Here is a 12,766-nt window from a genome sequence, read left to right as displayed (position 1 = left end):
TTGACCCTGGTGAACACTACAAGAAAAGAGGCTTGTAGCGAGGGTAAATCCAGTCGCTAAAAGTCCAAATCCGGTCGCTGTAAGTCAATAACGACCGGAAGAAAACCGGTCGTCACCGGTCGTTAAAAGCCTTGTCGTTAAAAGTTAACGACTGGATTTTCTATCCGGTCGTTAAAGATTCTTTAACGACAACATAAATTCCAGTCGTTATAATTCCTTTTTCGTGACAGGAAATTCCCGTCGTTGATTAATCATCCGGTCATTAAAACTCTTTAGTGACAAACAACTAATTCAGTTGTTTTTAGAATTGCCTTGTTAATTTTATCCCTTTCAACATTACTTTTAATTACACTGATTAGTAATCAATATTTTATATGTTTTCGCACTTAGGCACATCTAAAAATTACCAGATAATCAATATGCATTTCAAAATTTTCATTGTTCATACAAAGAACTAAAGCATTGCATTGCCACAAAATATAAACATCCAAACTATGTGACATTATTTTTATCAACTCCTAGAAAGACAAACTAGAAATGCTGCATATGTACATAAGAGAACATCTTCAGACCACCCCTAACCAAATGAAAATCTCTTGTACTTGAACTTGCCCTGCACTTTCTTCAAGGAACGGTTCTTCAAGCTTCAAATTCTTAATCTGTTAACAGAACTTCATGTCAGTTTAGTAACAAACTCCTACTAAGAAATAGCTACAAGCAACCAATCATATATAAAAAGTCGGACAAATAACTTTGACTAATGAGACATGTAATCTGCTAATACATATTAAAGTACACTAACAATGTAATTTTCATTTTAAAATCCAAGTAGAGTTATGACGAATTAATCTTACCCAAGATGTATCAACATCTTTCATAAAAGGATGAACAGAAATTTAAAAAGAACTCACCAGAAGCAACGGTAAGAAGAATGAGCATGAATAAAACTATTCTTTTCCAGGAAATATATCCCTTTGTGTCAGTGAATGAAATAATAAACAATAATTGCAAGCTTTAATTGAGTTTGGAGGAAAATGGGGGACCTCTCTTCTCTCTCTTCTCTCTCTTCTCTCGCCTCTCCTCAACAACGGTAAGTTTCTCCTCCTCCCCCCTGCCCCCCACCCCACCCACCCCCAAACCAGCCACCCCAAGCGGCCACCGGCGACCGGTGACGATGACCACCGACCGGCCATCTCTCTCTCTCTCCTTCTCCTTTTTTTGTTTTTTTTCCTCTTTCCCTCTCTCTTCTTCACTGCGACCGGAAATCCTCCACCAGTAGGTTTTCGGGCAGTTTCTGCACAGGTAGGTGAATAGTGATTCCGGCCGTGAACAGTGATTCCGGCCAGTGAACAGTATTTTCCGGCAGAGAACAACATTTCCGGCGGCGAACAGAGGTTTCTCGGTGGTGAACAGGTTTTATTTACTTGGAGTTGGTACCTCCAATAGCCCATTTCCGGTCTTTTAGCCTTATAAATTTTGCCTGCTCCGCATATTTCACTGCTTATACACTATTGCTAACTTGTGCTTTAGTATTGACCCTTTGTTTGTCTTAGATTAACCTTTCACTAGCATATATTTGTTTTACTGGCTTTGCTGAGGGATGGTAGACTAGGGTCATGTTCTCGGTTGGGATCGGGGGCCAGGGTTGGGGGGGCTAAGGGGGTTGAGGGAGCTTCTAGGTTGAGAGTAGGGTCTTGGAATATTGGGACTTTATCAGGAAAGCCCATAGAGTTAGTTAAGATTCTTAAGAAGAGGAGCATTAATATAGCTTGCGTCCAAGAGACTAAATGGGTAGGACCTAAAGCTAAGGAGGTGGACGGGTACAAGCGTTGGTTCTCGGGTAAGTCGAGGTATAGGAATGGGGTAGGGATCTTAGTAGATAGTGAGCTTAGAGATCAGGTGGTTGAGGTTAGGAGGATCAATGACAGGATGATGGCGATTAAGTTAGTCGTTGGAGGGTTCACCTTGAACATTATTGTGCCTACGCGCCACAAGTGGGTTTGGACGAGGAGGTAAAAAGGCGTTTTTGGGAGGACTTGGACGAAGTGATGGTAAGTATACCGCCTACTGAGAATTTATTCATAGGAGGAGATTTCAATGGGCACATTAGGTCTGTTTCGAGGGGTTATGACGAGGTGCATGGAGGATTTGGCTACGGGGACAGGAATGGTGGAGGAGTCTTACTCCTGGATTTCTCAAAAGCTTTTGGATTGGTGGTAGCCAACTCGAGTTTTCCGAAGATGGAAGAGCACTTGGTAACCTTCCGTAGCTCGGTGGCTGCGACGCAAATAGACTTTATGCTTCTTAGAAAAGATGATAAAGGCCTCTGTAAGGACTGCAAGGTCATACCGAGTGAGAATCTTACGACCCAACATAAGCTATTGGTGATGGATTTGGAGATAAGATGGAAGAAGAAGAAGAGGGTCGTGGATGACCGACCGAGGATTAGGTGGGGAAGTTTGACTCCGTCTAGTGCCCTAGAGATGGGGAAGAAGTTGATGGATATTGGAGCGTGGGATAGCAGGGGGGATGCGAGCAGTATGTGGGATAGGACGACCAGTTGCATTAGGGAAGCAGCTAGAGAGGTAATGGGGGTCTCACGAGGCCGCCGTGGTGGGCACTGAGGGGATTGGTGGTGGAATGGAGAAGTCCAAGGGAAGGTAGAAGCAAAGAAGCAGGCATATGTGAAGTTGGTAGATAGCAAGGATGATGAAGAGAAGCGGAAGAACAGGGAAAAGTATAAGATGGCGAGAAAGGAGGCGAAGTTGGCAGTTTCGGCGGCTAAAACGGCTGCCTTTGAACGCCTTTATGCAGAACTAGAGGACAGAGGTGGGGATAAGAAGCTATTCAAGCTCTCCAAGGCGAGAGAGAGGAAGGCACGCGACTTGGATCAAGTGAAGTGCATCAAGGACGAGGATGGCCAAGTGTTGGTACAGGAATCTCGCATTAGACAGAGATGGCAGTCATACTTTCATGAACTCTTGAACGAAGGAGGGGACAGAGACATTGTGTTGGGATACTTGGAGCACTCGGATAGGCGTTGCAACTTTGGATATTATAGGATTATAAAGGTTGAGTAGGTTAAGGGAGTTGTTCGTAGGATGCGCAGGGGAAGAGCGACCGGACCTGACGAGATTCCTGGGAAATTTTGGAAGAATGCAGGCAGGGTAGGCTTGGAGTGGCTGACTGGGTTGTTTAATGTCATTTTCAGGACAGCGAAGATGCCGGAAGAATGGAGGTGGAGTACAATGATTCTCGTGTACAAGAACAAGGGTGACATTCAAAGCTGCAACAACTATAGAGGTATCAAGCTGCTAAGTCACACTATGAAAGTGTGGGAAAGGGTGGTGGAAATGAGGGTGATGAGAGGTGTGTCTATTTCAGAGAACCAGTTTGGATTCATGCTGGGGCACTCGACTACAGAAGCCATTCATATTTTAAGGAGATTGGTGGAGCAGTATAGGGAGCGGAAGAGGGACTTGCACATGGTATTCATTGACCTAGAAAAGGCCTACGACAAAGTGCCAAGAGAGGTCCTATGGAGATGCTTGGAGGCTAAAGGTGTACCTGTGGTGTACATTAGAGTGATAAAGGACATGTATGATGGAGCTAAGACCAGGGTAAGGACGGTAGGAGGAGACTCGGAGCACTTTCCTGTTATGATGGGGTTGCATCAGGGATCAGCTCTTAGCCCGTTTCTATTCGCCCTAGTGATGGATGAATTGACGCGACAAATATAAGGGGAGGTGCCTTGGTGTATGTTGTTCGCGGATGACATAGTCCTGATTGACGAGACTCACAACGGAGTTAACGATAAGCTGGAGGGCTGGAGACAGACGTTGGAGTCTAAAGGATTTAGATTGAGTAGGACCAAGACAAAATACTTGGAGTGCAAGTTCAGTGGCCTACCGCGTGAGGCTGACGAGGAAGTGAGGCTTGGTACCCAGGCCATTCAAAAGAAAGGAAATTTCAAGTATCTTGGGTCTATTATACAGGGAGATGGGGATATCGACGATGATGTTTCACATTGTATTGGTGCAGGGTGGATGAAATGAAGGCTCGCCTCCGGAGTGCTGTGTGATAAGAAAGTGCCACCAAAACTTAAAGGCAAGTTCTACAAAGTGGTGGTTAGACCGACCTTACTGTACGGGACGGAGTGTTGGCCAGTCAAGAAATTTCACGTTCAGAAGATGAAAGTCGCGGAAATGCGAATGCTGCGGTGGATGTGTGGGCACACTGGGAGGGATAGAATTAGGAATGAAGATATCCGAGATAACGTGGGAGTGGCATCGGTGGAAGACAAGATTCGGGAAGCGAGGCTGAGATGATTTGGGCATGTGAAGAGGAGAGACACAGATGCCCCAGTGCGGAGGTGTGAGAGGTTGGCTATGGACGGTTTCAGGAGAGGCAAAGGGAGGCCGAAGAAGTATTGGGGAGAGGTGATTAGACAGGATATGGCACAGTTTCATCTCACCGAGGACATGACCTTAGATATGAGGTTGTGGAGGACTCAGATTAGGATAGAAGGCTAGGTGGCTAATCCTTTCACCATAGTAGTTGTAGTTTTGCTCATTTGTTTATTGCCATTTGATTTCTGCATTGGATTGCTGCTTATATTTGTTGGGCTATTGTACTTTGGTTATCTTAGTTATCTAGAGTAGTTAATGCTCCTTTCTTTCCGAACTGTTCTACCATGACTTTCTCGCTTTTGCTATTCTTTGCTTTCTTATTGTTTTCGATATGCTTGGTCCTATCTAACCTTTTGTCTTGTTTTTCCTCTCTTGTTTTCCTCTCTTGAGCCGAGGGTCTTTCGGAAACAGCCGCCCTACCTTTCAAGGTGGGGGTTAGGTCTGCGTACACTCTACCCTCCCCAAACCCCACATAGTGGGATTATACTGGGCTTGTTGTTGTTGTTTTTTGTTGAGGAAAATGAGGGACCTGGAACCATATTTTACTGTGAGATAAATGGGTGTCAAGACAAAAAATTAGTTGGAAGGAACCATTTTCACAAGTTCATAATGTCACCAGTTATTAGAAATCTATGAAGCTCTCTCACACATTTTTATTACACATACTTTTGTAATTGAAATCACAATATCAAGGCCACTAGTGTCACGACCCAGCTAGGGACCGTGACGGGTACCCGGGGCTAGCCACCGAGCACCACTCGCTCTAATACTCATCTTACTCATTTAGTGCTCTTTTACCAATTTTATACACGAATTGTAGGAAAATCATATTTTTTATAGAAACATAAATACTTATATAGATTTGCCTCTCGGCCATCAAAATAATATATACATAATAATAACATCTTGTGAGACCATCTGACCCACACTGCGTATCTACGAGCCTCTACTGACATACTAAACATATAGACGGAACAAGACTCCGTCGTGCCCAAAATATGCATATATACCAAAAGAAGAATCATAAGCACCTCCGGACAATGGAGTGCTCTCAATCAGCTGACAGCTACTAAGGGTCTGGACCAAGCTCACCTCCCTGTCTACCTGTGGGCATGAACACAGCGTCCAAAGAAAACGGACGTCAGTACGAACATTGTACTGAGTATGAGAGGCATAAACAATGAAGAAAGACAGTGATAATATAATGTGAACATCAATATGAAACATCTGAATCTGAATGACAATCATAAAAGAAGTAATGCATGTTGTCTTACTCATACTCATCATAATCTCATATATGCATAATATGCAAGCTGCCCGTCCATATCGGAACGGTGTGATAATCAATAACATTAGCCCGCGTCCAGGCCTCCCGCGTCCGGGGTACCATCTCATGCCGCCCACTAGTGGTGTCTGCCCATGCCAAAAGGTCATGGTGTATCCGTATAGCTGCCCGCCTTGGCGGTGACTGCCCGGCCAACTAGGCGCGGTGTAATATGATCATGACATGCTCATAAAAAAAATACTTGTAATAATATGCTTATCATAGTACATGCATAAGACTCAAGATCAACTGTACTCTGTCGGGGTGGCGTACGGTCGTGATCCCCCGATTTCATTATGGAGCAATTATTGACATTCTGCCTCACCTTGAAGGAATTAGTACATAAGGTGGGTGTAAGAAATAAATAGCATCATTATCAATATGGCATCATCGTATCATATCTCTTATCTCTTATCTTATATAGACATTTATGGACTTAGGCTTCTAGCTTTCCGGAAAATAGGAACTCATGAAGAGGAAAAAAACTTATGCTATAAGATTCATGCCATTAGAAAGAAAGGACTAGCCTCACATACCTTTGTCGTTTAGCTATGTTATCGTTCACTTGGTCTCTCCCAATGTCACGTCGTTACCTTCACGGGAGAATTCGTATTAACATTAGTTAATCGATTATAAGAACGCGTCGTAAATTCTAGAGAAAATTGGGCAGCATTTCCCCTGTAAACTTAACAATCCTCGAAATTCCAACTTAGCCAAACATCAATCAAAATACCAACAACAACAATACCAACAATTTCATATCAAACTAGGATTAAATCCATTCTTAAATTACTCCCAAAACAGCCCAATATACATTCGAATGCCAATACTTGTGTACACTTCTTTATTTCCGTATATCCATAATATAACAACAACAAATACAGCCAATCCCACGATATTCCAGCACACCAAACAATTTATAACAACCACCAAACAGTCCACATCATAACAACAACAATTTATCCGATTTTCCGCAATTAATTTTGTAGTTCTCATCTCATAATATAGCTATGACCGAGATGAATTTAAATATATCAAGAATAGAAGAATTCTTACCTTATATCGCTAGTCACGTTTCCTCTTCAAAACAACCTCCCCCAAGGTTAAATTGCTGGAAACGTTCATGCTCAAGGAATTTACTTAAAGTTTATGTAAAATTTCCCAAGTGGAAGAAAGAACCATCTGAAATGTAAAAGTGTTTGTATTTGTTTCTTGCTGGTACGTGCCTTTTAAATTTACATAAGACATCAATGTGACCACTTTTAAATCAAAGTGGGCCCACCTTAATTATTACACTCAATGGTGCCATTTTAATTCTAAAGGAAACAAAACATTTTCATCCGTGTGTACAGACATATATATTAGTCATCTCCTTTATTTCATGAAATGAGCCCACGTGGAAAGGTGTACTTTAATACTTGTACAATTTAATGTCTACTTAATTCCATTTTGTCCCCCAAGTCAGATCTTAAATGCACCATCCCTTCTTTTCTTTTTTTTTTTGGATAATAATGGAGTCAAAACTTAATCATTACATATATTGTAAAAAAAATACACTCTTTGATAAAGATGCCACCTACTTCCTCATAATATGTATTAGTCACCAGTTCCCCCCATCTCCATGGCCCCCACGTGGATGCCCATTTCCCATGCCCATCCATAATTTGATAGTCAACTTAATAATATCCCGTTAAAATCCAACACATAATAATTTATCCGCATGATTAATTTCTTGATCTCAATTCACTTAAATAGTAATCATTTTTTTTTTATATACTTCATGTACCCATTATCATGACCATGTAATATAACACTAGTCCGCCGCCTCGTTTGCCATACATAAAATATAATTTCCAATCACCGTCGTTACACTTGTTAAGGCCCAAATTATTTTTGGACTTCATTCCTCACATATACCAAGTTCTTGTTTTTCATGCTTAAATATAACCAAATTCTCCGGATTCGGATAAATTTCCTCATGTTGGACGGTTCAATTTCCTAGTCCAAAAATACGGAATATCATAGCTTGGACCGTATTTCACTCAAATAAATTTTAAACCTCGACGAAACTTATTTTCTTCTATTTGTTTAACTTCTGATATTTACAACACATTTGTACCATCAATCTAACCACCTATAACCTTGGGGGATAACCTCGTGTCCATTACTAACATCATTTAACTCGTACACTTTCCAACGCATGAAAACACGGGATGTAACAACTAGTCAAACATATGCACTAAGAGAAGTCTCTATACCATCTCTCTTCTAATAGTGATCACACAAATTGCCAAAAATGTGGCATTAGAAACTAATTAGTACCCCTATGTGCATTAGATAATTTTCACCTTAGAAGCTAATATGCTCTAAGGTTCTTCACCCCAGAAAAACAAGTTAACTTTAGATGTTTCCCATCCAGTAGTGAGTTTCGCCCAAAAGATGAGTTAACTTAAAGATGTTTATTTAGTTCTCCAACTAGTAGTGTAAGATTCTTTTGCTTTCTACTTTTCCCTTATTTTTAGCACATGTGCACATTGAAACATAGAAACTGAAATAGATTAACCTCACATTCAACAGGTGGAGTAAATGCTAGATCATAAATTGTTCTAGCATAGGCATTAAATAGGAAAAGAAAAAAAAGTAAGAACTGAAGCAATACTGGTGTGAAACTCTCCTGTAGTTTGTTTCTTGACTGGTGGTTTTCCATCCGTTTTCCCAACTTGTTCTTTCTACCTTTCCTTTACTCTCTATGTCATTCATGCGTCTTTTTAATTTTATTTGTTTTCTTTTCAACTTCCTATGTTAACAACACACATCAAAGTAATAGTCTGCCACTTATAATAACAAGAATCCATACCTTAAATTTTTTAGTTAAAAATGCTCCTTGACGAACTATTCCCAATTGCTCTTTTCTGCTCCCTCTGGCACATCTTTTCTACATGTCAAACAACACAAGTAGAAAGTATAGAACTTAGACTATATAGATAGGGATTACCTTATAGCATGCATCTGAGCTTTCATTTATTTTCTCCCTTCACACCAAGGTCACAAATAAGATACTGAAGATCATATATCATTTTACATGTCTTTTTCTTCTTTGGATTTGATAGAATTTGTTAGTGATTAATACATGAGATAACTCGACAACAATAACACTATATATTGAATTTAAAGCAATCATGTCAGGGCTAAATATAAAGAATACTTAATCTTTCTGTCAAACTATGATCTCAGTAGCTTGGCCTCTGTTTGCTCTAACATGAAAAACTTCTCTTGGCCTCTCCCTTCATGTAGTAAATGAACTTGAACATTATTTACTAAAAACTTGACAATTTAGAATCAAAAAGTATTCCTTATTGAAAAAAAAGACAATATGGACCCAATAAAATTTCATTTCAAATGAAGTTACGATGTTCCAAAGACAAGTTATAACAAATGGGGGAACTTCACTCAATATAGAAGGCACTCCATGTTTAATAAATCCCAACAGAATCATTAACTGATTCATCCATCTATTATCTTTTGCCAACAATGAACTAACAATTTATCATGCAAATGAAACAAATAATCAGATATTGCAAACCCCACAAAAGACCATTCATCTCTTACCCATGCTGATCTCAAAATTTTACTCATGTCATTCAAAGCTCAAAATATTCCACATCGGATTTTAGAAATCGCATACTTTCTAATAATTTCAAAATAAAAAACAGAGTTGTTTAGTCTATTAAAATTATACACCATATAAATTAAATAGAGTTAAATATATTAAACTTGTAGCAATTGGCATTTACCTAAATTGAAAATTGATTTCTACTTTCTAGGATAGGGAAAGAGAATTAGTTAGGGACCAGCGCAATAAAGACTGCTGAATTCTAAGGCACTCTCTTTAAACAGTATGAGCATTAAGCCCAATCATAAGAACGTTACATCACTTTAAGGGCAATAGTTTCAGCTAAACAATTGTCTGGATGTTTGTATTGAATGAAGAAAAAGTGACTCTTGGATACTTGGATAATGAGCCTAATTTGGAACTGATGGAAAGTAATCTTCAGTCCATCATCCTCAACAGCTAAGCCAAAAGACAAAGCACAATTTTTCAACTTCTGTTTAACTAACTTTTGACTAGAAAGAAAAGTTTGTCATGCAAAGGATAGGTAACAGGAGGAGAAGGTATCGGTCATATTCTAATTAACATGGAAGCTGAGATATGGTCGTTTTAGCATTGAAGTGATAAGTAGGTATCAAATATTTCGAAATGCCACCACAATGATTTATATATATATATTAGATAAGGTAGATATGACTCATATGAAAGCCAAGTTGAAAATGAAAACATCAAAGAAATTAAAGAAAAACTCATGAAATTGAACTCTCCTCTTCTAAAATAAAGTGATAGACTATAGGTTTATCACTGGTCTTGCTATAAACCATCTTACAACAAAATAACACTACAGAGCATTAAATTAGTATTGCTCTGCCAAAAATTAGGGGCACCTAAATCTTAGAGGTGAATAAGAAGATGAGCGAATAAGATAAATATGAGTTAAAGGAAAACTGCAATCTTTGAATAAACTTCTCCAATTTTATCACATAAATCATTGATTACCACAACAAGAACCAACAGTCCTTGTCCTTTTAGCTATTTACTATACTAGTGTTTTTTTTTTTTTTTGTGGCCAGCCTCCCTTCTCCAAAAGCCATATCCACTAAAGATTTTGCTAGCACAACTTCCGCCCAAATTTTTAAGTACATCTTAAGAAAGTAGAAAACGAAGAAAATGAAGAGAAATAGAAAACTTACAAGCTTGAAAGTGCTATTCTCGTCGGCCGCGGAGATGGAGAGGTCAATCTTAGGGCACACTTGAGAGGAGAGGCGGTACTCAGGCTCAAAGGAAACAAAAGTAGAAAACCCTAACTTCTAGTGACTCTATCTTATGCGGTTTAGTATTTAATTTTGACCAGGAATTTGGTGGAATATATCGCGCCCCTGATTTCCCGCTTAATTGTAAGAATTACCGACCGGATAGTGTAACTTTTATTGACCGAAAATCATCCCTTCGTTATAGGTGGGCTAAAAATTAATTTTAACGACCAGTAAATAATTTGGTCATTGTAAATATACATGTAACGACCGGATTCACATCCCCTCATTAAGCGATGGCCGTAAAAAGTCAAATTTCCTGTAGTGGAAGTCTTAACTTGGTGTGAATAGTGTCATTTTGCAATTGAGGATCATTTGTATGTCCTGCCAACTTGGTGTCTTGAAACCCTTAGCTCTTTTAGAATATCCTCATTTCTTAATCTTTGGGTTAGCCAAGTTCTTAGTGCTCTACTTGAGAGTTTATGTTGCTTAAAAATGGTTGATACTTGGCCATATCACAAATTTGTGCTTACTTGGCATGGTGGCAGGTTAGTCCACCCTAACACTAACCCTCATCCTTTGAGGACTTGGTTTTTGTTTGTCTCCTTTATGGTTTTGCAAGGTTTAGATTCGAGGACGAATCCTTTTCAAGAAGGGGAGAATGATACAAGACCAACTCCATCAAGCTTCATAAAGATGGAGTCTTTGAAGATCATGGGAGGTCCACATAGGATGGCCTTCAAGATATGGGAGATAGCTTGGATGGAAGGCTTCAAGAACGTCACATTCAAGATATGGAAGATAGCTTGGGAGGCTATTTGGAGAAGGAGGCTATGCATGCAAAAGGGGCTAGTACTTAAATGCAAGCCTTTTCAAGTTTCACTTTCATGGAAGACATCCAAACAAGGCCCTTACTTCATTAAGGGTATAATTGCAATAATGTAGTATCTTCTTTATTTCATTAGTATAAATAGCTAGTATTTTTATTTCATGAGGGGGCTTTTGGTGAATTGATAAATTGATGAGTGATTTTGAGAGTTGTCTCTAGAGAGAGAAACTTGTGAGAGAGGTCATGGATGGCTATTGTTGAATCTTTGATTGATGAGAGGTTGGTTGTTTGGGAATTCAATTCCCTTGAGGTCAACTTAAGAATTTGGTGTTTTTTTTTATGATAATTTAGAGGTCTTAGTTTTATATAACTGTGGTTGCTACATTGAATCTTAAGTTGTGTCAAATTATCTATCTTTTCTTTTCCTTTTGTTTATCTTCTTAATTTCTCGTTTCCGCGCATCCGTTCTTGTATCAAGTTTGTCTGCAAATCTAGACTTGTCATTTCGCTTAGTGTTGAAATTCCTAGGAATATTGTTGGATTTTCCTTAAGACTTCATGTTGCAGTGCCTGTCTGCATATTTCTGCTATTGAGTTATTTGGCTTTTAGTATTACATTTATATATTCTTGAGTTTCGCGTGCTGGTTAATGCAAGAACAGATTTAGCCTTCATGGTTGGACCTTGTCGTTGAGTTTCCCTTTTTCTCCTTTTGGTTATGTAGTGATGCTATTTTTGGGCTGCTATGCTCCTTTAACGTGGAGTTCTTGTTACTTCTACTGGAAAGGGGACTCAACTGTTGGAAAATCAGGGGAGGATGAGCACTCTCAAATTACTCAAATTCTCAGTTGAAAATAAGTGAGGCAACGATTCTTCTGTTCCACTCAACTTGACTTACAAATTCAATCATTCTCTTGAAGAGAAGTGGGGATTATATTCTTCCACCAACTTAACTTCCATTTTGGCTTACATTTTTCTTCTCATCCCATGACTATAGTACCTAGGTATTTATAGGACTATCCTAGCATGTACTTAATCTAGTACATGTATCATCATTTAATTCCATTCATCCTTCTTTTTTCTCAAATATATGTATTCAACCATACATGTATCCTTACACTAATATCTGAATACATGAACTAACAAAATTCATGCATCACATAAATCAAAAAGTCTTTTTCTTCTTCCAAGGCAAGATTCACATTTTAACATCAACATGCTATATATCTTCTGTAAAAGAAAGGAAGGGAAAAAGTTTACAATCCAAAAAGTTGGTGATTTTGGAATATACAAGTGCATAAATCACACTATTTCTTTCTCTTATATATTACGATAAACATATT

The 12,766-nt window shown here is 39.0% G+C and overlaps 1 long non-coding RNA gene across 2 annotated transcripts; it reads right to left on the bottom strand.

Annotated features, from left to right (window-relative positions):
- Positions 1 to 427: 427 nt before the first annotated feature.
- LOC132633724 (uncharacterized) lies at positions 428 to 10,698 on the bottom strand. 2 transcript variants are annotated; one of them, XR_009579761.1, is made up of 4 exons: positions 10,537 to 10,698; positions 8,591 to 8,668; positions 6,270 to 6,326; positions 5,252 to 5,513 (listed from the first exon to the last, which is right to left on the bottom strand). It is a non-coding gene; the product is annotated as an uncharacterized LOC132633724 (long non-coding RNA). The 2 variants fall into 2 exon arrangements; XR_009579763.1 differs by lacking the exons at positions 5,252 to 5,513; positions 6,270 to 6,326 and adding an exon at positions 428 to 659.
- Between the last annotated feature and the right edge of the window lie 2,068 nt (positions 10,699 to 12,766).

Source organism: Lycium barbarum, chromosome 3 (genome assembly GCF_019175385.1).
Source record: "Lycium barbarum isolate Lr01 chromosome 3, ASM1917538v2, whole genome shotgun sequence".
NCBI classification, from domain to species: domain Eukaryota; kingdom Viridiplantae; phylum Streptophyta; class Magnoliopsida; order Solanales; family Solanaceae; genus Lycium; species Lycium barbarum.
The sequence above is the reverse complement of the archived record's forward strand: the minus strand, read 5'-3'. Positions and strand labels throughout refer to the sequence as shown.